The sequence below is a fragment of the Carcharhinus amblyrhynchos genome, chromosome 5 (assembly GCF_965287045.1).
Source record: "Carcharhinus amblyrhynchos chromosome 5, sCarAmb.v2.hapA, whole genome shotgun sequence".
NCBI lineage: Eukaryota > Metazoa > Chordata > Chondrichthyes > Carcharhiniformes > Carcharhinidae > Carcharhinus > Carcharhinus amblyrhynchos.
In genome coordinates this window covers 16,190,338-16,216,995 of record NC_137328.1, presented here as the reverse complement: position 1 = coordinate 16,216,995, position 26,658 = coordinate 16,190,338, and the positions used below count along the sequence as shown (strand labels likewise).

The following is a 26,658-nucleotide window of genomic DNA, read 5'->3' as shown; positions in this document are numbered from 1 at the left end:
ATGAACACAGGTGCAACGTGGTCCCCAAACTACATTTTATTTTTAATTTTAAAAATATTTGCAGCTGTTTTACAGTCATCTTGTGTCAAGGTAGTTCAAAAGCTGCATTCCAATATCATTGCAAAATATGCTATACATGACACAGTTCAGTGTATGGTTTATGTGTCTCAACATAGAAACCTGTGTTCATTTGTATTATGGTTGTCTTGGAGGTAGGAATGAGATATTTGAAGCAAGATTAGGAGGTTTTTTGTGAACAGATTCTTGTCTGTGTGTCTCTTGCTTGCCTGCAGAGTTGATGTGGGGGATAATCGTCACACTGTCAGGCAGGTACTCAAAAATAGGAGATTAAATCTCCACTAAGTTCTTCTGGCTTAAGCTCAATTCGTGTTTCTATACATTTAGCCAAGCCATAAAGTTCAACTATAATAAACTAACAAACAATTTAACAGACAGATGTAAGGTAACAACTTCGGCTCTACATATATTCAACCTAGACACTAAATCTGGATTTAATTAAAATTAGGAGTAAATATACAATTGATATTTTTACAAAATATATATAACATACTGGCAGTATATTTTTTCCTTTATATTATCTAGTGTGTTTTTTTTTGCCAGTTATAGACAAGCAATTTTCCCACAACAGTGAAACATTAAATTTGCATTTCATTCCAACCTATATATTTCAGATCTGCATATTAAAATAAAATGGGTCAATTAACAATGCATATTGAAAGATTATTCCATTAAGTTGTTTTGTACCACTGCTGTGTTTAGTAATAATAGTAAGACATAGTGATGCAGAATCATTGAAGATGGTGAACTGATTAATATACTTATGAACAGAAAGAACCCAACAAAATGAGGATTTTATAGAGTTATTGTAAAAGCCTCAACATGATGATCTTTTTGGTAACTGCCTTGGCTTCACAGTCCTTCCACACTTCAAAGTCAATCCTTAGTCCTCTGACATTCCTGATTCTGCACATTTGAGACTGGATGTGAACCTGGGAACCCAATCAGACTGAAAAGGACAATGACAAATGATCAAAAAGAATAACCCTTAACTCGCTTGTACTTTTTTTTAAAGTCTGCCTGCTAGAAAAATTACTGTTACTGAGCCGAAAATTGTTTGTTGCCAAAGATCAAAATTCTCCAACAATTCTGTTAGGCAATGAAAATTAGCAAAGAAATGATGTAATGTTTTAAAATCAAAAATGTAGCCTCCAAGCTCTTCCACGCTGAGAAGGAGGTGGGTGCATTATAGGAACTTTCCATAGAAGTTTCAACTCCACTGCAAAATATATATTTGTTCATTCAGGATGCCATAATGGGATGGATTGTCTAATTTTTGAACTGCTTTTTTACTTTGGTCATCACCAGCACATCATTATCAACATCCACTTTGTAACAATGATATATAGTTAAACATGACAGATAGCAGGTACCTCTGACAGAAAATTCACGGATAGAAATTTTAAAAATATGCACACAGTATGCATACTTCTGAATGAGAGGAAAAGAGGTGAAAACTCAAAATTACAGAGTCTATAATGGAGATCCAAATTCAGCATTGAGTCATAAGAGTACACTGTCTCCAACATGCCAAATATCAAAACTAAACTTGCCTGACAGAAAACTAACCAGTTTATAGTAACTTCCATACTAGCAAGCTTCAGGTATCAAATTTAGAACTGCAGGGCTGTGTTAAAATACTAGATTCTGGTTAATACAAATATTTTTTAAACCTCACACTGTAAATTTTAATTTAAAAACCTGAAAAATATAAACTGCCATTTTGATTTAACCATATCTAGCGCAGCAGCTAAATCATCAATTCCACAAAAAAAACTTACCAATCCCTCTTCAGGGTGACCTGCAACTCCCTACTACACCCACTCCTGCAACCCCATACCAACGTTTCAGGTGCCATTCTCAGACACAACAGCATTGTCCACTCATCTTGTTTGCCAGAAACTGCTTCAAAAAATTCAACCTCGTCTCTTGCTCTCGTACCGGACTCCACCATGGTCAGTGATAAGAATATTCATGGAACTTCCTCCTCCTGCTAGTTGCTCACCGTCAATCTGAACTGGTTATGGTTTGTCTACAGAGATTTTGGTGGTTGGAGCACTGTCAACAGCCAGCTGTTTTCAGCATGCACTGATACAAGTAACCCCTCTGTTCCAACTCCAACAGGTTGGTACCTCTTTCTAAGTTATGCCTGATGCAACACCTAGCACATCCTTCTACTCTGCCAATAGAACTCTGGTTAGTTTCCCAACCTCATGTTGACCAAGGATCAAGGAATGAATGACTGAAATTCCACTCTCTTCTCTCCTATCCCCAGTTGGATATAATTATTTGCCACTGTCTTACCACTTTTGAATTAAACTCTCAGTATTTAATACCATTTTAGTTGACCTCTGTGTCTTATAAAATATGCAAGCAAATGGCAATTAAGTCTATAGTTTTGATTTGGAATCGCGAACAGGGTGCAACAATGGCTTAATGAATAATAATTAGGCATATCAAATGACCAAAGTAATTTTGATAAGCAAGATCTGTATCCGAGGCATTGATGTGAAACACTAATTCCTGCTTCCACCACAGGAAAATAGATCAGGATTTCAGCTGCCAGTCAGGCCACCATCCCACACCCCAAGCCTGATTCTCCCAAAAAAATTCTAAGTGCTGAATTGGTGAGAAAGCGAGTGTAAATCACGACTGTTTTTTCAGTGGGAGTTCAGACTTGAATTTCCTATACTCTGCATACTGCAGAGGTCACAATCATGAATATCATTAAAAGCTCAGGGGGGCAGGGCTTATTCACACCAGAGTCGGACAGTTCGGCACCACTGCGCATGCACAATGGCTCCAATCTGTTAGCCTCCCATTTACTGGCCAGTTCAATCGCTGGCCAGCCCGGGACCCCCGCAGTGCCGCCCCTCTCCCCCACGCCCAATTGTATCCTGCACAAGCAGCCCAGGGGCATATCTGATCCCCTGCAGCAGTGCTCCCCCACATCCCCCCTTCCCCCCCACCGGAGGTTGTTGCTGCTCCCTACCCCAGTCCAACACCGGCACATCCACATCATCCCTACCCACCAGGCAGACCACACCACCCCCAGCTTGCCTCTGTCACTGGCCTCACTCCAGCCCTGACTGATCCCAATGCAGAGTGGCAGCTGACCCTGCTACCCCCACCAATTGTCCCTCGGCCCTTCCCACAATAGGTCCCACCCCCTTGACCACACTCACAATAGGCCCCATCCCTTTCACCCAGTCCCCCAGCTCCAGCCCCTTAGGCCCCTCCTCTTGTCTCCACAGATCCCGTCCACTAGGTCCCACCCTCTTGGGCATGGGCACTTTGCCCTTGGACAGTGCCAGGAGCACAAGCTGGCACTATGAGGGTGTCCATGCCAGACACAACTGCCCCCCCACCACCCAACCACCTGAGGGTGGCCCCGATTGCCCCCCTTCACTCCGTCTCCTGCTAGTTCCCCTCAAGTAGGGAGCAACTCTAAACCCCGCAGAAGTGAAATACTCCTGGCAGGGTGGGAGATGCTATTGGGCGTGGAGAATTCTGTGCCGGGCCCTATAATAGCATTTAAAATAGATGAAAAGCAGATTTAAGTCTCTTACCTCTCTTCCTACTGGCTTCCAGCATGGTCCAGAACGCACTTGTTCTCCAGCTGTGGGAGACACGTATGCATCGGGAATGCATGTATGAATCCCGCAAAATAGCTGACACACAATTCTCTCATCCTGCCAAAAAATGTGCGTGTTGGGATGGGGAAATCGGGCCCCCAACTTCTCCAAACACCTGTGTCATCAATGTGCTTCCCAAAACCTGTGTTTCTTCCTTTCCCCGCCATTTCTTCATTTCCCCCAATTCCCTTGCAGCTCTCCTCACTATCACTTTTGGTTCCTTGACACAGGTTTACTTCTAGAATGGACAGTAAGTAGCAGAGAGCAGAAATGAAGGGAGCCAGGGAAAGCAAAAAGAGCAGCAGGGGAAAGAGTGAAGCTTGAAGAGCAGCAGGGGGAGAGAGGTATTGCGAGAAGACTGGTGATGGGCTATTAGTAAACCACTTTTAAAAGTTATTGAAGTTCTTAAGCAATGAGGTGGGACAGTGCCTACACTGAGAAACTCCCTTTTGATTCTCCAAGGTAACATGGAGCTTGTAGGCAGCTACTTGGGAAGTCACTATTACTGACATCCATTGTAGGAAGTGCTCCTCCCAAATAAACACAGCCAATGTCAAAACAAAGTCAACACAACACACCAACACTATATACATATCAATGTAGAGTGATTTGCATTTCAAATCATTTATTATAATAACCAGAAATTCCAAAATATAAAGATTGCAATGCTCCTCATAAATATTACAGGTTGACTTTAAAAAATACAAAAACAACTTGACAGTTACTAATTATATTTAACATGAGCCTGGTGGCGCAGAAGTTCTAAAGTTTTGTCATAACAAGCCAAGTTACTATGGTAGCATATACAAAATCCTGCCCAAAGATTATCAAAGTTATGTGTGTTGGTATTTTTTGCATTGGCAAAGTAAATATTTATTGAAGTTCAATCAAAATGAGATAGGTAACATATATCCTCTAAATAAAATAAATACAAAGAAATTACGGAGGGAAATAATGACAAATACCACATGTTCTTCAGCAAAAATATGACACGATATTAAGTTTCAAATTGGTAAAGAATTATGTTTGTTCAGCTTCAAGTTACTGTAGACAAACATCCATTCATACTGGCTAGCTCCTACACAGAAACATGGCAATACTTAACATATTGTAATTTTTAATGCACTACATGGAACCATGTACCCAGCATTCTATCCAATAGTACCCAGTATATCTTAAGCTGTCAAAAAGACAATTTTGGACTGTGAAGATTTTGACAGAGCATTTAAGAGTGCTTGCCATTGTGACTGTCATTATAAACCTCGTCAAAGTTCACACATTGCTGTGGTTACTGTATTTCACATATAGTTTGCTGAAGGATCAAAGTAGGGAATAAAATATCTTTCTCAGAAACACTGATGAGGTTACTAATTCAAGATTCAACTAAAACTAAGGTTAATGAAATGACATACTCTCCAAGCAATTCCATGCTGAGTAGGAGGCAGACAGATTAAAGGAATTCTCCACAAAGGTTCCAACTCCAGTGTAAACTATCTGTAAGTTCATTTAGGGTGCCATAATGTAATGGATAATCTAATTTTCTAACTGTTTTTTGCTTCAGTCGTTACCAGCACATCTTTATCAACATCCATTCTGTAACAACGATAGTTAAACATGGCAGATAGCAGGTACCTCCAACAGAAAATTCATGGATAGATTTTAAAAATATACACACAAGCTGTTTACCCCCACTTCAAGCAAGAAAGTTGAATTTAGGTAAAATATTGCATAATGTAAATAAAAATGAATTATTTTACTTAGAAATAACTTTTAATCAATCAGTATCACTTTGAAATTTGCTTATAAACTGTGCATCAGAGTCCCCATGATTCAGTGAGATGCAAAGAAGTCAGGGAGATGAGAGAGAGAAGGAAGATAAAGAAATATACCACTGCCAAACAAGAACCTTTTTGGACAGAAAAAGGAGTTTGCCAATCAGCCCTTCAAGCTTATACAATCACACTGTAAGATTATGATTGATCTGTCGTTCAACTCCATCTACCTGCTTTTAATCCATATCTCCTCATACCCTTATATAACAAAAATCTATCGACCTCAGTCGTTAAAAATTAAATTGAACTAGCAATGTGGGAGAGGGGGGTAGAGGATGGGTGGTTTTAAAATTATGCCTCTACGCTCTGGATGTGGCCTGCAGAGAATAGTTTGGCTGGTTGAATTATATGAGACACTGGATTTCCTGACCAAAGAGTCCTGCTCAGAAGGCTATCAACTTCTGATTTTGCAGGCAGCTCTTCAGAGCAGACATGTGTGTTTTCAGGGGTCTTATCAGATTTCAAGCTGGTAGGACCCGGCAAGGGATGTGGCCTGGTGTTTGAGAGGTCACTTGGAGAGAGGTCACTTGGAGAGAGAAGGGGGTGGAGAGGTGGAGACAGGGTAAGCCTTAGGATTCCACCCGGACCTGGGAGCTTGTGAAATACAATCTCCACCTTGCCCCACCCCAACTCACCTGCCCACTGCCAATTCTCCAGTGAAGTTCCAGCAACAGGATGAAACTCTTAAGTGGGCAATTATTGGGCCGCTAAATGGCCTGCATTAAAGACCCATTAGCCTTAAAACTGTTAGTGGGGTTGCTCAATTATCTAACCCATCAAGCCATTTAATAATTTCAAATACCTCAATTAGGTCAGCCCTCAGCCTTGGAAACTCAAGGGAATATAAGATTATATAAGGTAGCCATATCATTTAAACCTTTAAACCCCAATATCATTCTGAAGGGATATACCACAAATTCATCAGGTATTAGCAAATCATGCAGCTAAACACAGGAACCCAGACATAACTGTCAGTGATTTACCATCACCATTAAGTGCAGTCTTGAAGATCAGCAAAAAAAGACTGAACTGACAAAATCTTACAATTTTTGTGTGATTATTCTTGCTGTAAAACCACTGAAAATGTGTTGTCTTGTTGAATGAGCTGATACTGGGTTTTAATGGTGCACTAATATTACTGCTGAAGAATCACTCTGGCCCTGTAAAACTAATTTTATATTTCTATGATATCAAATCTTCATTCCACAATAATAACTCTTCAATTATTAAAATAATAAATATCATTGTCTTTGAAAGTCTGTGATATTTTAGCTTCTATCTTAATCCCATAGATACGCCCCAATTTTTCTGCAAGATTATTTTAAATTCATGATTTAATTTAATGATTAATGATAACATCTGCTTGCTACTGCCTGGGTTGCTGTCTGTTAGAATTCTATAATGTGATTGGCTGCTAAGCCCACTTGATGGCAACACTGTTACTAGATGCCACATGTCCTGTGCAGTTGGCATCAAGTAGAATTAAACTAGATCCCTGGAGTAGTTTCCTTCGAGGCAACAGCAAGTCAGTCACTTCATGCTCACCAGAAAACCCAGACCATTATCTTCATTTTATCTGATCGGAAAAATACATTTAGAGGCTTTCTTTTGTGACTGATGTAGTAGCTCAAACACAAAACTCTGAACATTTATTGCAACAGAACACAAAAAGGTAGCAATCATCGTCATCATAATACACATTAATTTGGAAAGAAAACAATGCAGGAAGAGGCTAAAATAAACGCTGCTGAGAAAAATAGCCTGCAGTCATGTTGATAAATGATTACTACTCTTTAAGCAATTATGTATGAGTCTAGTCAATTCTGGCATGCATACCTTCTATCAAATTATAGAGGGGTGATGGGTACTTTCAAGAAAACTCTTGCCTGCAGTCAACAATCACACAGGAAGCAGAGAATTCCTGCTGACAACAATGGATTAGAAAGTGTCAGTGAATTCTAATTTCTGATAAAACCATAAGGTCAATCACCACTAGAATTAATTTTGTAGCTACAATGAACAAAATTACCCTGCCTAGTTTTTTTTATTCAGAAAATACAGTGCTACCTCTAAACTCACATTTGTTTATCAGATGAACTATGCTTAGATAGTTTCCACAGTGCCAATGGAACACTTCAGAATCTTGCATTATTTTAAATTTAACACACAAAGACAGAATTGGAATTCAATTTTATTGTAGAACTTCCTCTATTGTGGAATGTTCCCTTATAAGCTACATATTATCCTGGGGCTCCCCTTATAGGTCACTCACAGGTTGATGCCTTTGCCAAGAACTTAAGTAGCCACACAAAAAACAAAATCGCTCACACCTAGAAAACAGATGCAGAGAACGTTGCCCTGGGCCTTAAAATCCAGCATCCAGCCAATTCAGTTAAAAATGAGGGGCTTTTATGTTACACATTAAGTGCAAGCTAAGAGAAGTAACCCTTCAACCAGGCGAATGGTGGCATAATGGTATGTCACAGGACTAGTAAAAAGTCTGACAACACCAGGTTTTAGTCCAACCTATTTATTTGATAATATTTGATAATATTTGATAACCTGGTGTTGTCAGACTTTTTACTGTGTTTACGCCAGTCCAACGCCGGCATACCCACATCATGACTACTATCGACAGGACTAGTAACCCAGAACCATGAGCTCAAATTCCACCACTTCAAATAGTGGAATTTCAATTCAATTAATCAATAAAACTGGAACTAAAAAGCTAGTCTTGTAAAGGCCTTTAGCTGCCCATTTTACTCAGTGTAGCTCCAGACAAAGTTATCACATAAGTTAGATCAAACTACTGAAAAGTCAATAAACATGCTTCCTAACAGCACTGCGGGTGTCCCAATCCACATGCAGCAGCTGAAAAAGATATTCAACAAAAGATATGAGGAACAAATGTTGGCCTTGTCAGCAGTACTCACTTGTAAGAATATTTTTTTAAAAAAATCAATCCACCGAATCCATACAAGTCAGTCAGTCATTTTAACAACTTTTTACAGACTTTGAAAAAAAATTATAACCAGGTACGTTAATTGACACGCTACAATTGATGTTATCAATAATAAAAGTATGACTTCATATTTCACCAGTCCACGGAGCCAGGTAAAAAATCTAATGTGTGTTGTGACACACCTCAATATAATTTGAGCCAGGTTCGTCAATATTTCAAAGATTAATCTGTAGCTAAGTAGCAGATTTGAAAATATAAAGGAGGAAATTAGGCAATTAATATGACTGGCTCCACAATTTAGTGAGTTCTATTTCCTTAGTTTATGAACTCTGGAAGCTTAGCCTCCCTCTCCTACAGTTTTCACAGCAGACTTCTGGCAAATGCATAACTGGCTAACTAATATACACTGCGCTTAGAACTAAATTTCTGTTATGGATATAAATGATCTATGATCTAGTAATAGATGTAGTAGGCTTACTCAAAACGATACTTCACTTATCACTGACAATCAATTCACAATCAGTATGACAAATAATTACGATTAGTTCAATGCATAATTACAGGAAAACAGGAAATTTGGGTAGGTAGAAAAATCAGGTCCTCAACAAGAGAAGTCTTTTCATGATTTATTCATTATATAAAAAGTTTTGAAATTTTGGTGGGGTTGGGTGGGGCTGGCAAAATTAGCTCTCAGATAAAGTTAATTTATGCCTTAATTGACTGTTAAGTCCTAAACACTCGTGATCACCACCCAAGACTAACAAAGGGAAAAAAGGATTGGCGAGGCTATTACAGTAAAGACTACAACAGAGGTTCTGCAACACAAGAGGTCAGGCAACTGATGACAAATAAACTTAAATCACACAAAAAAATGCAATTGAGCAGCTTTGATATCTCCCCAGTTCAATCTTTGTGTGGGTCAGTACCTATAATGTTTGGAGGAAATAAAAAATACACTCTTGGCTACAGTAGATTAATCAGTTAATTGTCCTTTTAGCAGCCTGTAATCATTAGACATTCAAATTCAGTAGGATTATTGCTCCTGAAGAAAATAACTGCAATCTTTTTCTTCAGCTATGATTTGTTCTCATTTTCAGGTGAAATTTCATTTGCCCTGCTCCCAACTACTCTCTTTTGGAACAACAATTTTGGAGTCAAAGAAAATGTCAATAATTATGAAGTGAGCAATCTTTTTCATTGTACAGACTAATATGTCTTCATCACTAGTTCTGCCAGTGCTTTTCAAATCTTAAGTGTCCAATCACTATGAATGCAATGTGCAGTTACTGCAAACTATTTATTTTAATCAAATAGCAGATGGGCAGAAATAATCACATATCACTATTCAGCAAGTGTTTAATTGTAAATGAACATTTGTATCACCAGGGTTAATGTAAATATTTTTGAGGCCAAATTACTGACCCAACAAGTATGCAATAAGCGTAACACCAGCAATTCTGGTGTATGAGTACCCGTGAATGAAGTGTTGAAAGAATAGACAGATCTGCTCATTCTTACAAAAGGAGGGAGTGCAAGAGAAGGGGGGCGGCCATTGTTAACTGCCTGAAAGTGAGCGTCGCAGAGTCATTCACAGTGAGAGTAAGAGCAGTGAGGCCATTAACAGTGACAGTGAGAGCAGCAAAGCCATTGACAGTGAGAGAATGAGAGCAGCGAGGACATTAACAGCGAGAGAGTGGCAGCAGCGAGGACATTAACAGTGAGAGTGAGAGAGGAGTGGGGCCACTAACAGTGAGAGAGTCTGGTATAGCAAAATGTTCACTAATTTGGTCCTTGCAATAAGAGATAGTCCAACGGTGAGAGGCTGTGGAAACTGAGTTCAGAAGAATGAGAGGCAATTGAAACCTATGAAATTCTGACGGAATCTGATAGGGTGGACATTGACAGAATGTTTCTATTGGTTAGGGAATCTCAAATATGTGGGCACTATTTCAGGATACGGGGCTGATCATTTAGAATGAGGAGAAATATCTTCACTCGAAGGGTTGTGAAGCTTTGGAATTCCCTACACCACAGGATTGTGTATGCTCCATCATTTAATATATTTAAAGCTAAAATCAAAAGATTTATGGGTTCTCGAGGAATTAAGGGATATGGGAAATAGGCAGCAAAATGGAGTTGAAGCCCAAGATAAGCCATGATTGCACTGGATGGTGGAGCAGACCCAATGGGCCATGTCTGCTACTCCCATTCCTATTTCTCATGTTCTCAAAAATGCAGTCTGCACAAAGCAAATCACCACCGAGGCTAAATATATGACGTATAAAGGTTTAATTAATTTTTCGAAGTCATTACTTGTATATAAAATTTTGCTTGGTAATATATGACCACTGATCTTATTCTGAATATCACAACCAATTAGGTACAATATCATTAAGGTAATCTATGTCCCAGAAGTGTCAGTTGTAAATTACTATAAAGCCACAAGTAGGAAGCCTGTCTCTTAGGATCTGCTGGGCATTTTTGCCAGACTGCAAGTAAAAAAACCTGGGTGCCTACTGCTGCATTAAATTTTGCTAAGAGCTGATGGGACTTGAATAAACCTATAGTCTGAGCGCACCTCACAGCACCACAGAAACCCTACAGTGCAGAAAGAGGCCATTTGGCCCATTAAGTCTGCACCGACCACAATCCCACTCAGGCCATACCCCCATATCCCTACATATTTACCCACCAATCCTTCTAACCTATGCATCTCAGTACACCAAGGGTCAAATTTACCATGGCCAATCAATCTAACCTTAATCTTTGAACTGTGGGAAGAAACCAGAAGACCCGGAGGAAACCCACACAGACTCGAGGACAATGTGCAAACTCCACACGGATGGTGACCCAAGTCGGGAATCGAACCCAGGTCCCTGGAGCTGTGAAGCAGTGGTGCTAACCACTGTGCTACCATGCCGCCCTGTACAATCCTTCAACTGAAGCAGCTGTTATGCAGTGGATCTATTACACACTGCCAGGTCTGATCGCTGGAAAAGAATCAGTGAAAAGGCAGGGATACAACAACTCCCAGGCATATTTCTGATTTTATCTGCACTTGCTCCCAGAAAACCAGCAGAATGGGGCCAGAAAAATTAGACTCACATACACAAGCAAAATGAACTCAGCACTGACTTGCATAGGTTAGAAGGATTAGCTCAATATTTTGAAATGAAAGGAAAAATGCCTTCATCCAGATAGGGCATACATTTCTTTTTCTAATAATTGATGTTATAAGTGAAGCCAGGCAATATGGGAATTACTGCAGCTCCTGAGGGACGTAATGCAGTCAAGCACTGGAGAGTATGATTTTCCAGACAAGATTCAAACAGGAGTACTGTCTTACTTAATTAATTAATCTATTTCAGATAGACAACCATAAAAGAAATAAGATGCTAATTTCCCATTCTCTTTAATGCAGCTACCTGTCAACATTGTCTGAACAGAAATTAGGCTTCCATCTGAAACAATGGATCTCATGTTCTGAGACTTGGCAGAGGATAATAATCTTTCTCTTAATCAAACAGGCAATAAAAGTTTCACAGTCCATATAACTTGCTCTTTTCAATTTGCCTGCTTAAAATTACAATCAAAAGTTTTCAAGAACATTGAAGGACATAGCGTGTACACCTTTGCATGAAATCAACACAATTGCCTAGCAATTTTGCGAATGAACATTTAAGGAATTCACTCGAATTTAGTGAAGGAAGGAAATTCCATCAAACTTCCCTAGAGGCATAATAAAATCAATTCTTTCTGCTCCTCTTACACATTACATTGGGAAGGTTCAGTATGAATTCATAAATTGAGGCAATGAAAATGCAGGAACAAGTCAAGTGGTTAGTTGCTTTGTCTTTCAGATAGTACAACTTGGAAAGTAGTTCATCCTTGGTACGCTGGAGTTTAGAACCATACTTACAACTATTCCTTGGTCGAGAGCCAAGTTGCAAATATTATTCTATTGCAAATGTGCCACATCTGACTGAAGATGAACAAATGGACAGAAAATAGAGAGTATGAGATAGAGTCAGTTTTTTGGGTTGCTAGCAAATAGTTCTGCAAGAAGCAGTACGAGGGTCTCAGTTATTTATAATCCATATCAATGTCTTAGATGAGGGATTGAGTATAAGGTACACAAGTCTGTTGACAATAAAAGTTAGGTGGGGAATTAAGCTCTGAGGAGGAGATTGCAAGCATGTGGGAAAGCACATAAGGTGGAAAGTGAGAAGCATTGGAGTTAAATCTCCATAGCGACCAAAAACAATCTACATTCATACTCCAAAAGAAAATGTGTGTTGGTATTGCATAACCTTTGAAAGATTTTTAAAGAGAATGAAAAAACTAAGCATTTAATATTGTCAACCATCTAAACACTGTCTCCATTCAGTTTTACAATGTAGGCACTTCACTCAAAGATAGCCTGTGCATATGCATTGATAAAACTGTCAAACATTTAAACAGCACTCAACATTTAAAATAAGATTGAGTCTGTTAAACACAAACACAATTTAATAAAAGCCCTTTGGAGGAAGAGTGAAAAAAATCTGCTTGTAAAGACAGGAATTTAATAAGATTCTGCATTTGAATTCCCAACACAATCCGAGTTCTATCGTTAACAACAAAAATTGTTTTCTGCCAAATGATGCAAAGAAATTAAAGTTCCAACTGACTGCCAACTACCACGCTGACTTTGTGGAAAAAAATAACATTTAGCAAGATTTGATTGTTATGCCTTTACCTTCCATTAACATTCTAGCCATTAAGCTATTCAATTATTACTCTTCTATAGGAAGCCCAAAACAAGATAAATTCCAATAGTATGCAAATTTATTCTTTGACCTTCACATCTAATTGCTTAAAGCTAAAAAAAAGACATTCGAATCTGAGCTTTGAAAACGCAATTTTTGTGAATTTTAAATGTCAATCAAGGGCACGATATAATTTAAGTGCACATACTTGATACAGTGGCATGTCTTTTAAAGAAAGTCTCATTCAGGCAGTATGCTGAAGGCACTGGCTTTATGTGTAATATCTGGAGGAACAAGATGTATTAGAGCCATAATGATCTGGGATCATATTCATTATGTGAAAGTGACATACCTGATTCAATGTTAGATATCATCTGTTTGCAAGTTAAAACAGGAAGGTTGGACACAACAACTACGGTCTTTAATATTTTTATGTGTTGATATACTAAACTACTGAAGCAAAAAATGACATGTCTGTATTTCATCATGTGCTTAAAAGAAACAAATAACACAGCCTGAACAATGGTTTCTTAATGCCCCATACGTTTGAACAGTTAAATACACTTGAAGAATACTTCATTGGCTGTGGAAGGCTTTGTGACATCTTGCGGTCACGACTGGTGCTATAAAAATATATTTTTGTAATATTTCATATAAAAAATTTTTTTATAGCTCCCACGACTAGAAAGGATGCAAGTTCTTTTAATTCTCCAAATATTCCTAACAGTACACGTATATTTTTCTCATATCTTCTGAATATTACACTCAACTAGATCGATATCTGTTCCAAATCTTTAACGCACAATTAAGCCGATTTTAGACCACATACTGAAAATTCATTTGCAGTAAAAAGTTCAGAAAAATGTACACAGCAGGACACTACAAGCAAGTTTTGATTTGCAGACGGTCAGATGTTCAGCAACATAATCCTCTGATGATGATACGTGTAAAGGTTAAGGTGCTGACATCACTCCCTTTAATTCCTAGTTTTAATTAAAAGGGCCAAAGAAGTAAGCTTTTCTCATGTTGGAAGAAGCTCATTTTTCTTTTTATGAAGACAATTGGTATCAGTACTGAGGACAAATTTTCTTCCACTTCTGGCACTTCTTTATCGAGCACCCCAAATTAGCATATTGCAGGCCAGAAAGCCAGATATAGACCATTTGATTGTGGTAAACAATGTACCATAGCCAAATTCAAGAGAATTCTGTAAAACACTTAGCAATCACAATCTCTGTGAAATATTTCCTCCATCATTTATCTTCTATACATAAATAAATGTTACCAACATATAGTTTTACAACAGACATTGGTAACTCAATTATCAAATTCTGAGATCAGCTTGGAGCACATAAGTACTCGCTACCTGTCAGACCCAACGTTGCAATGCTTGTAAAGCATGCCATGAAACCCAAGTAACTGCCTTGCAAATAAAAGTCAAGAGAAACCTTCTGCATACTGATAAATAAAACAATCATATCAAGTGTGACTTGTAGGATTATTATCCCTTAAATAACAATCACCTGTTGGTACTACAGCAGATAATATAATCTTGATTGGTCCTGATGAAATCACTCTTTTTGCAATTGTTTCTTTGGGAGAATTGGGGCGGGTGGGCGGGGGGAAGAGAACGGGGGGGGGGGGGAGGAGAGAGAGAGAGAACTGGAGGGGGGGGAGGAGAGAGAGAGAGAACGGGGGGGAGGGAGAGAGAGAGAACGGGGGGGGGGGGGAGAGAGAGAGAACGGGGGGGGGGGGGGGAGAGAGAGAGAACGGGGGGGGGGGGGAGAGAGAGAGAACGGGGGGGGGGAGAGAGAGAACGGGGGGGGGGGGGGGGGAGAGAGAACGGGGGGGGGGAGAGAAGAGAACGGGGGGGGGGGGAGAAGAGAACGGGGGGGGGGGGGAGAAGAGAACGGGGGGGGGAGAAGAGAACGGGGGGGGGAGAAGAGAACGGGGGGGGGGGTAGAAGAGAACGGGGGGGAGAAGAGAACGGGGGGGAGAAGAGAACGGGGGGGGAGAAGAGAACGGGGGGGGAGAAGAGAACGGGGGGGGAGAAGAGAACGGGGGGGGGTAGAAGAGAACGGGGGGGAGAAGAGAACGGGGGGGGGGGAGAAGAGAACGGGGGGGGGGGGGGGAGAAGAGAACGGGGGGGGGGGGAGAAGAGAACGGGGGGGGGGGAAAGAAGAGAACGGGGGGGGGGAAAGAAGAGAACGGGGGGGGAGAGAAGAGAACGGGGGGGGGAGAGAAGAGAACGGGCGGGGGAGAGAAGAGAACGGGGGGGGGGAGAGAAGAGAACGGGGGGGGGAGAGAAGAGAACGGGGGGGGGAGAGAAGAGAACGGGGGGGGGGAGAGAAGAGAACGGGGGGGGGAGAAGAGAATGGAGGGGAAAGAGAATGGGGGGGTAGGGGCAGGGGGTGGAGTGGAGGAGGTGTGGAGGGGTAGGGGCAGGGGGCGGAGTGGAGGAGGTGTGGTGGGGTAGGGGCAGGGGCGGAGTGGAGGAGGTGTGGAGGGGAAGAGGCAAGGTGAGGAGAGATGGGAAACTTGAAGTTGGCTATATTAATAATTGCTTGCTCCCCTTACTATTCTGGACACAAGTGGTGGTGTCAAAGAAACTTCGGCAAATTGTTGCAGTACATCTTGTTGATGGTGCACACACTTCACCAATGTAGAGTATGAATGTTTACAATAGTACGTGGGGTTCCAATTATTCAGGCTGCTTTGCTTTGATTGTTGCTGAAGCTGCACTTGTCCAGGTAAGTGAAGAGTATTTCATCCACACTTATGTCTTGGTGATGTTCGGAAGGTTATGGAAAATCAGGTAGTGAGCCGCTTGACAGAAACTCGCCGATCAGCTTCTTTTGTTGCCACAGTATTTTATTTGCCAGGTCCAGTTAAGCGTCTGTTCAATTGTGACACCCCTCCCAGAATGTAGATACAAGATTCAGCAAACCTAACGCCATTGAAGGTGATGGGAGCAATTCTCTCTTGTTGAGAGATGGCCATTACCTAGCAAAAGCGAAGGAGCTGGAAATCTGAAACAAAAATGCTGGAAACACAGGTCTAACCGCATCTTGTGGAGAAACAAAATTAACGTTCCAGGTCAATAACTTTTCATCAAAACTCGATATAGAGGCTATAGCTGGACAATTTTCCACTTTATCTGCTGGATGCCAGCGTTGTAGCCATACTGGAACAATTTTGCTCGAGGCCCAGTTGGTTCTGAAGCAAAAGTATTCAGCATGACAGCCTGGATGTTATTGAGTCCAGATATAGCCCTTGTATCCAGTGTACCCAGCCATATCCTGCCATCCACTTGGCACTTCTAATTGAAGACAATTGCAAACACTTGTCTTTTGCACTCATGCTGAGTTCCATCTTCAATGAAGATGGGAATGTTCATGAAACTTATCCTGCCTGAGCTCGTTTGTCCTGAAACTCCAGTACACCTTTTCTGCTGCTTCTCTACTCATGGCTATTTGAATGCACTTCTGGCCAACCTTCCACGTACTACCCTCTGCAAACTTGAGGTCATTCAAAACTCTGATGCCCTTGTCTTAACTCACACCAAGTTCCAGTCATCAATCACCTAGGCACTAATCTACACTGGCTCCTGGTTATGCAGTATCTTTAATTTAATATGTGAATCCTTGCTTTCAAATTCCTGTACGGCCTCACCATATCTCTAACTCTGTAATCTCTTCCAGCCACAAAATCCACGGAGGTATCTAGGTTCCTCTAATTCCTGCTTCTTGAAGATCCAGGATTTTAATCAGTCCACCAAAGCTAAGGAATCCACTCCCTCAACTGTCTCTCCACCTCTTTTTCCTCCTTTCAGATCTTAAATAAAACCTACCTCTTTGACCAAGATTTTGATCACCTGCTCTAATACCAGATTATGTATCGCAGCGTCAATTTGTTTTATAATGCTCCACGAAGTTTTATTATACTACAAAACTATAAGTTGCTATTGAAGTCTCCCTATCTTGTAGGCTGCCCAAGTGTCAACCACCATTCATGGCTGGATGTAGCAAGACTGCAAAGCATCAATCCAACCTATTGGCTTTGAACTCACTCAGTTCTCTCGGTTTAGTCTGAACGTGGTCCTGTACAGTAGTTTCAACAGGTTGGCATCTCATTTTTACATACACTGCTACTGACATGCTCTTCTACACTCCACATTGAGCAAGGGCTTGATGGTGATGGTAGAGCTAGGGATTTATCAGATCATGAGGTTACAGATTGTGATTCAGCACAAATCTAATGAGGGGGGTCCACGGCAATCAGATGCCCAGTCGTGTGCTGCAAGGTATTTCAAGAAGTCTCTAAATGTGGATTATAGGGGACGTGCAAGAAAGGTATTAAGGATTCCTTATCTGTTTTGATGATATTTTGATAGGTTTGGCAGAGGGAGTTCAAAGCTCCTTCGTTATTATGGATTGCCCTCCATTCTGCGCCAATAACTAGCTGCCACATGGTCGAAACCCCACTTGAAAAGCCTTGATTATAAGTGTGTCTGCCACAGCAAAAGGAATTGTCTGCAGAAGGCAGTAACATCCAGGAGAAGACTGTAGAATGTAACATTATTGCTCTCTTCGTGCTATTCTCAAGTTGGAGACCTTGTCCGCGATTCTCCAAGAAGTGCTGAATTGGCAAGAAAACTGTTCTAAATCCCAACTGTTTTGTCAGTTCAGCTTCTCACCTGAATCTCCGTATTCTGTGCAGAAGTCCCAGTTGTAAACATCATTAAAAACCCAGGGGGGCAGGACCTATTAGTGCCTGAGTTTGACAATTCTGGAACTCTGCACATACGCAGTCATTCTGATCTGTCAGACTCCTCCAACCTAGAACTCCTGCAGTGCTGCTCCTCCAGCCCCCACCGCCACCCCGCCACAGCCCAATTGCAGCCCCCACAACAATTCGCAGGCCAGCCCTGATACCCGCCCCCCTTCTGGATTGCCCCAATGCACAGCCCACCTTCCCCATTCTGCCAAACCCCTCTCGACAACCCCCCATCTCCCCCGGCAGCCCACCACCCCCTCCAACCTGTCCCAATTGCTGCCCTCCCTCCAACCCAGACCGATTCTGTCTGCAGAGTGGCAGCTGGATCCCCACCCCCACCAATTACCCCTAGGCCCCACCCACAATAGGCCCCACGCCCTCGACATTACCCGATGCCCAGTGGGCAGCACCATGGTGCCCCCTGGGCATGGGCACTTTGTCCCTTGGACAGTGCCAGAGGGTGCAGGCTGGCATTGCCAGGGTGCCCATGCCCAGGGGGCACCACCCCCCTGCCATCCAACCCCCTGGGGGGCCCAGATTGCCCCCCCTCTTTCATTCTTGCTGTTTCTCCCACTAGTTTCCCAAATGTGGGGAGCTAGTCTGAACCCCCCCCGGAATGAAGTACTCCTGGAGGTTGGGAGATTCGATCGGGACCTGAAAGTTCCCGATAATGATCTGCTAAACATATTCAAAATACATTTTAAAAAGATTCAAATTATCTGCCTTCCCACCAGTTTCCAGTGTGGTCTGATCGGCGACTGTTCTCTGGCTCTGAGAGATGCACATGCTTTCCCGACGCATGCACAAATCCCGGTACAAAGCCAGCAACGCGCATCTCCCACCGCGACCCAACAGAAAAGTTGCGGGTCATGATGAGAGATTCGTGACCCTTATTTCAGTTACATGTGAAATATATCATAGAGATAGAGAATTTTAATCTAATAGAGCCTCAAATGTCTTGGCAGCCACTACAGAAAAAGACACCTTAAAAGATGCCATATCCAGAAAAAAGAACCAACTTATGTTAGCTGCAACACTCCTAGAACCTCAAGACTGCCAAAGGATGTCAGAAAGTATATTTCCTTCTTTTATCTAACAGACCCTAATGCTCATCAATTCCACCTTCTCCTTCTTGTAACCTGTTTTGTTTTGCATGTGTGTGTGTGTGCTTGCGTCTGTGCACGCACGTGTATGTGCAGGCACGTGTTATGTCACAGGGTTTGGGATGTGTTTTTACCTTAATAAAGTTATACTTTTGTCGGTGTGAGTTTTTAAACAATGAAACTAACTCCTTACTTGTTAATTCAAGCAAACTGGCAGGCTTATTTTTCCAGTTAGCTTCAAATATGGTCAAGTTCTTGCTGAACTGAAAAGTCACCAACTTTCTTTTAAAAATCAAACTCTGTTATAGCCAACCACAGGCGTGGAAAAGAGAGGAATTTGTTCACCTTCTGGACTTTGTTGTAACCAACCACACTTATCTGCAAGCAAACTGTGTATTTTTAAAATGGACTGCCTCCCATTATACCTAACATTTTAGTAATTTCAAAGTATTTACTGCTAGCACTTCCAACAAAACATATTGCATTCTACTTCAAGCAACAATTGACAGAACTGACTTCAGATTTCTCAGAAGTCACTGTTTAATTAATGGCTTTGGCTGCTTCATTGCACTTTCTGGGATTATCAGATCTGGCACAAGTTCAGGGACAACAATTTCACAATCGATAGATGCGCTACTGACTTTAAAGTATCTAATCAATTCCAACCTGCTGGAAGGAACAAGAGTATGTATCCATTCCATACCAGCTTCTTCTTATCACTAATTTCTCTGTGAAATAAGGAAGTGATCCACGAAATGTGTATCGGTCCTAGATATTTTTAAAGCAGTTACTGTGTTATCCCATTACAATATTCTTCAAAAATAGTGCTCAATAAATAATTAGGACTTATGCATCATGAGCTAGGGATGTGCAATTTGTCCAATATGTGATCCTTAGAGAGCCAAAGATGCATTGGGATTTTTGTTCCTTTGCATTTATAAGCACAGCACCAACATAGGTAAGGTTCATACTGCAGATGTGCCAGGCAATGACCATCTTCAACAAGCAAATCTATCTCTCCTTTACATTCAACAGCATTACCATCAATGAATCTCCCACTAACATCCTGGAGGTAAGCATTGACAGAAACTTAACTGAAGCAGCCATTCAAATACAATGGTGATAAGAGCAGGTCAGAGACTGGGGATTCTGCAGTTATTACCTCACCACCTGTCTCACCAAAGCTTGCACGAGGTCAGTTCCAACAACACTCACCCAGGACAAAGCAGCCCACTTGATCAGCACCACATTAACTACCTTAAAACAATCACTGCCCAACACAATGCCAGCTATCTGCACCATACACAGGATGCACTGCAGCAACTCGCTAAGGCCCTTTCACCAGCAGCTTACAAACAATGCTTTCTATCAACCACACCAAATGAAGGTGCCAGATGTAACAGAACACAAGCACCCGCGAGCCTCCCCCCAGGTTTCCTCCAAGTCAGGATGGTGTGAGACTTGGAAATATCTATCAGTTCCTTCACTGAGTTAAAATCCTGCAATTTCTTGCTTAACAGCAGTGTGGGAGATTGGATCACATGGACTACAGTGTTTCAAGGTGACACCACCATCTTCTCAAGGGCAATTAGGGATGGACAATAAATGCTGGCCTGGCCAGCAATGCTCAAATTCTATGAAGGAATAGAAAAAAAAATGCTCTTCTCTTACACCGCAGTAAATCACATAATTTTACCCATGAAGCTAAAAGTGCAAAAATTCCCATTATGTCTGCGCAATATTCATCACACTAATTCACAACTTGATCCATGGACCATGTTACAGCATTTGTAGCTCCAGCTTTTATTAAGTCAGAGAAACAAAGCTGCCAGAATTTGAAAAAAACCACCACCCCACAAGCCCCACTGTTTTTTGCATTTTTTTTCATGAAGCACTGCATTTCCCTGACATCTGGATACTGCAATTTATACTTGGATTTCGATACAGCAGCTTTTTATTTACTGTCAAATACTAACTTCAAGCATTTCCGTCAACTCATATATTATCATAATAGAGAAAAGGCTGCCCATTTTCATCCAAGTGCTTGCTTGATCAGTAAGAGCAATGATTCGATTCAAAAAAATGTCAAAGAACCCAGCAGGGCTGAGATTACTTCCATTAAGATAGCAAAGTAAAAATGACATCTGACTATAGCCTTAGAGAACATGCAGAAAATAACATTTCCATATCACGCTCGAATAGATTCAGCTAGGAAGGGAATTTTAAATGGAAATTAATTCTTTATCAGCTGTCACAAAGTATGGGCATCGTTTAACTTGAAAAACCATAATTGATACTCTATGTCTATCAACAAGCAAATATAATTAACCCAACATCAAATTTATTAATAAAAGAGACTATAAAGCTAGTCGATCACAATATTATGGTACAATCAGCTTTTGTAGCAAACACAACATAGTTATCTTTTTTAAAAATCTAATATACTGCACAATGATTGACAGGGATATCCAACTGGCTGTGCGATATTGGAATATGTCATTACAGTAATAGACAATATTTTAAACATAAATTTATTCTAATGCGGTGAATGGAAACTCATTTTCTATAGCCTTCAACCATCCTATACAATTGTAATAAAAGCATTGTGTAATATTGTCCCAAAACAGGAAGTACCAGCGCTAAGATGTTTTAATAACAAGATTAAGTAGCATCACTTTACCAAATATTGAAATTGGTCCATTTATGGTAAAACATTTAACCAGATAGTTATTCAGAAGGTAGTGACTTAGTTTTCGATTTCCACCCTCCCCCACCCACCTCAAAGCACACTGCAGTAGAGGGCCCTAAAATGTTCAACTGCTTATCTTCATATTTCATAAAATCATAGCATCCCTACAGTGCAGGAAGCCATTTGGCCCAATGAGCCTGCACTGAAAACAATCCCACCCAAGCCCTTTACCGTTAAACACACATATTTACCCTGCTAATCCCCCTGACACTAAGGGTCAATTCAGAATGGCCAATTCACTTTACCTGCACATCTTCAGATGGAAAAAACTGTGGAAGAAAACTGGAACACCCTGAGGAAATCCACACAGACATGGGGGGGAACATGCAATTTTCACACAGTCACCAGAAGCCGGAATTGAACCCGCTGTGAAACAGCAGTGTTAACCACTGTGCCACCATGCTGCCTGGTGGCACAGTGGTTAGCACTGTCGCTTCACAGCAGTGAAAACCTTTAACAGCTGAAGCCATTTTAACCAAATGCCTTGCAAAGATTTTTGATTCCTTTTTAGTAATTGGTTATTTTTAAGCAATGTAGAACAGATATGATACATTAACTATTTTTAATTTTTACCACATCTAAAACTTCAAGAGAAAAAAATGCCCTTTATAACAAAGCAGCACAGACTTTCATTAAAGAACAGGAGGATTCACTTTTTCAAAAGTGATCAACAGTTAAGCAACATAAAGCAAGATCAGATGCAAGTTTACCCAACTGCTCCATTTAATTGGAATTAAGTGAAAAACTAAAAGCTACTGTAATTCCAGGGGAAATTCACACCTGATTTCCCAAAAATCTCCAGGTAGCCAACTGCATGGTGCACTCCAAAAAGGGTGTGCACGTGTCTCTCGATATACCAAATTCACAAAGGTGATCATGTTCGAGGGTGGAAAAAAAAGTGACCAAATACCCCAACCAAAAATGCAATACAGTTTTCCCTCCAAAAAGGACCCTTTTAGAACGTGAACTTTAAATATTGATGGTATACGATATATATAAATCATTAATACAATGTACAATTGGTCTACTGGACTTATTGCGTGCTAATGAATAGAGGCTTAATCCAGCTCTCAGGGGACTTGAAGTTGGAAGTCCTGATGCTCAGGTCGAATCAGTGCTCAACTTCATTTCAAGCTAGCATATTCCAGTCTGCAGGACACTACAAAATATGCCAATCAGAACTATGCCTTCTTACAAAATCTTGTTCATTAATCAAGCATTCATTTTGAATTTAGTAACTTTCATATACTCTTCAAAACAAAGAGCATGGTTACAAACAGGTTTAAATTTTCAACACATGCTTATTTATATTATTCTGCAAGAAACATTTTACTTGCTTTGGGCACATTATGTTTGCTCATCCTGTCAACTTCAATTGGGTAAGAAGTCTCACAACACCAGGTTGAAGTCCAACAGATTTATTTGGTAGCACAAGTCACTAGCTTTCGGAGCACTGCCTCACAGACTCGCATTCCAACCATTATTTTGTAAATTGAGTTTTGTCTTTATATGCCCTGTTTGTGAACAGAACTCCCACTTACCTGATGAAGGGGCAGTGTTCTGAAAGCTAGTGACTTGTGCTATCAAATAAACCTGTTGGACTTTAATCTGGTATTGAGAGACTTCTTACCGCGTTTACCCCAGTCCAATGCCAGCATCTCCACATCATAACTTCAACTGGAATAGACCTGTTGCAGAAATCAGACTGGTTGAGACAGTCTGATACCAAATTAGTGACAGTAGTAGCTGTTTACGTTCAACATTTATATGTAAGAAAATAAACAACCATTCACTCCCAATTACTCACTGCCCTGTTGAACTCAAAGAAATATTTTTTAATTCCAACTGGTTTTCTTAATAATTAATAAATTGCCAATGTTGAACAAAAACAACTCGTGGAGTATTGACCTATCTAGAACATAGAAAAACTACAGCACAAACAGGCCTTTCAGCCCACAAATTGCGCTGCACATCAGTACCTACTAGGTTTACCTATAACCCTCAATCCTACTAAGTCCCATGTACTCATCCAGAAGTCTTTTAAAAAGACCCTATCGAATCCACCTCCACCACCACCGCCGGCAGCCGATTCCACGCACCCAACACCCTCTGAGTGAAAAACTTACCCCTGACATCTCTTCTGTACCTACTCCCCAGCACCCTATACCGGGTTTCCATTTTGCAGTAATATTTTTCAGTAAGAGTTCTACATAAGCATGTATTGTGTATGTATATAATTCCATTTAGATCACCATGTTGACAATGAACACTGGGTCTGTTTATCACAGGTCTGGAGAGTGGAACTAACTGGATTACTCCAAGGAGAGGAGACATGGATGTGATGCGCCCAATGGCTTCTGTTGCAGAATTAAAATGAGTCTATGGCTGTTTGATCATTGACTATATCACAAGACTTTTAACTAAAAATAAAAACACATGAAAGATATCGGTAGCTACTCTACAAAAGCAGACAATCACTACGGAGTAGAGAAATGAGAAAGAACAAGAGAGAGTAAGCTACCTGAAAGCATTCCAAGTAGAGGCAATTATCCAAGAGAGCAATATTGTGAAGGCAAAATGTTCTCTGATGCAGTATTCCGGCACAAAGAAAACCATTCTTGAAAAAGTGATCCTGTCATCCTGAGTTTGTTACTTGAATGCAAAATGATACACAGATATTCCTTGGAATAACCCTTCAAAGCCTGTGGTGACTCGAACTGGTACCCTAACAAAGGGCATAAACTTGATATCTCCTGTGGCAATTCAACCAAGTAGGAGTCAGGCGATCACTGCAACTTTAAAACCTGGTGCCATTTTCTCTTCTTTGGAAATGTACATTCTTAATAACGCTTCCAATAAATAACGCTTGTTTCATCAACATTAAAAACTTGCTTTGCTAAGTAGCCACCTTCTTCAATGGTTTCCTTCAAATAGGCAGGGAATTCATCCGCAACTTCTGCATTTATACTGCTACTTTGCCAGTCACTTGTACAGATAGGAATGCCTCTTGAAACGCTGAAATCATATACAACTAGTTTTGAAACAAAAGTCTTCACACAGGCTTTTGCTTGGACGACCATCAGACTGAGGGGCACCTGACACTGGTTTTGGTCTTTGATTCAGACTGCCAAAAGGGAACTAAATGTAATAGCTTCAAATTTGCAGATGACACAAAGCTGGGTGGGAGAGTGAGCTATGAGGAGAATGCAGAGATGCTTCACTGTGATTTGGAAAAATTGAGCAACTGAGTAAATGCAGGTCAGATGCAGTACAATGTGGTTAAACGTGAGATTATCCACATTGGTAGCAAAAACAGGAAAGCAGATTACTTTGTGAATGGCTATAGATGGAGAGAGGGGAATGAGCAAAGTGACCTGGATGTCCTTGTGCACCAGTCGCGGAAAGTAAGCATACAGGTGCAACAGGCAATAAAGAAGGCAAATGGTGCACTGGCCTTCATAACAAGGGGATTTGAGTACACCAGGGATCTCTTACTGCAGTTATTCAGGGCCCTGATGAGACCACAACTGCAATACTGTGTGCAGTTTTGGACTCCTTACCTGAAGAAAGATGTTCTTGCTATGGAGGGAGGGCAGCGAAGGTTTACCACACTGATTCCTGGGATGTTAGAAGAGATTGAGTCAATAAGGATTATATTTGCTGAAGGTCAGAAGAATTAGGGGAGGGGGATCTCAGAAACCTATAAAACTCTGACAAGGCTAGACAGGTTAGATGCAAGACAGATGTTCTTGATGGTGGGGAAACCAAGGGTTCTGAGGATACGGGATAGACGAAGTAGGACTGAGATGAGGAGAAATTTCTTCAGCCAGAGAGTGACGAGCCTGTGGTATTCTCTAGCACAAAAAGCAGTTGAGTCCAAAACACTATGTTTCCAAGAAGAAGTTAGATAATAGTTCTTGGAGCTAAAGGGATCACAGATATGGGGGAAAGCAGGAAGAGATAACTGAATTGAATGATCAACCATGATTATAATGAATGGTGCAGCACGTGCGAAGGGCCAAATGGCCTACAGCTGCTCCTATTTTCCATGTTTTTCCATGTTCTGCATAATGCTACCTTTGGTCCAATTCACCATGCCAGCAGTTGCGAATGATAACACTTTGCATACTTGTTTGATTTTGTCAGCGTTACAAATTGTTCTCAGTGGCACGTGCAGTTGTCCAACAGTTCTACCACTATCGAAAACTCATTCATCAGCCTCAACACATTTTAAAATACCCAATAACACCGCTGGGAAATAGTTTTCCTTGTTTTCTTATTAGCAGCAGACTCACTTCAATCACTTGTTGGGCATTTCCGACTCATGTTTGAGTGATTCCAATGGATTGCAGCATTAAATCACTTAAACCTGAAACAATGGACTTTGAAATTACTCCTTTAAAATTCCTGCAGTGCAGAAGGAGGCCATTCAGCCCATTGAGCCTGCACTGACAATAATCCCACTCAGGCTCTATCTCTGTAACCCCACATATCCCACAATGTGGATGGCCATAAAACATTAGATAAGGGTCATGGGTGAAGGGGGACTGGTGGTGTTAAGATGGCGGCGCGGGCTCATTGGGCCGAAAGGCCTGTTTCCCAGGCTGTTTTTGTTCTTTGTTCATATTTACTATGCTGGTCCCTCAGACACTAAGGGGCAATTTAGTATGGCCAATCAACGTAACATGCGCATCTTCAGAAAGTGGCTCTCCCATGGACCTTAAAATGGCCCCCCTTCCTCACCTGCTGCAATATTGAATTAGGACCAGATCTGT

General features: G+C 41.0%; 1 protein-coding gene across 3 annotated transcripts in view; it reads right to left on the bottom strand.

Annotated features, from left to right (window-relative positions):
- Positions 1-26,658, bottom strand: part of LOC145342911 (lysine-specific demethylase 4C-like) — a 354,712-nt gene that overhangs the window by 193,283 nt on the left and 134,771 nt on the right. The gene's annotated exons all lie outside the window — the stretch shown is intronic.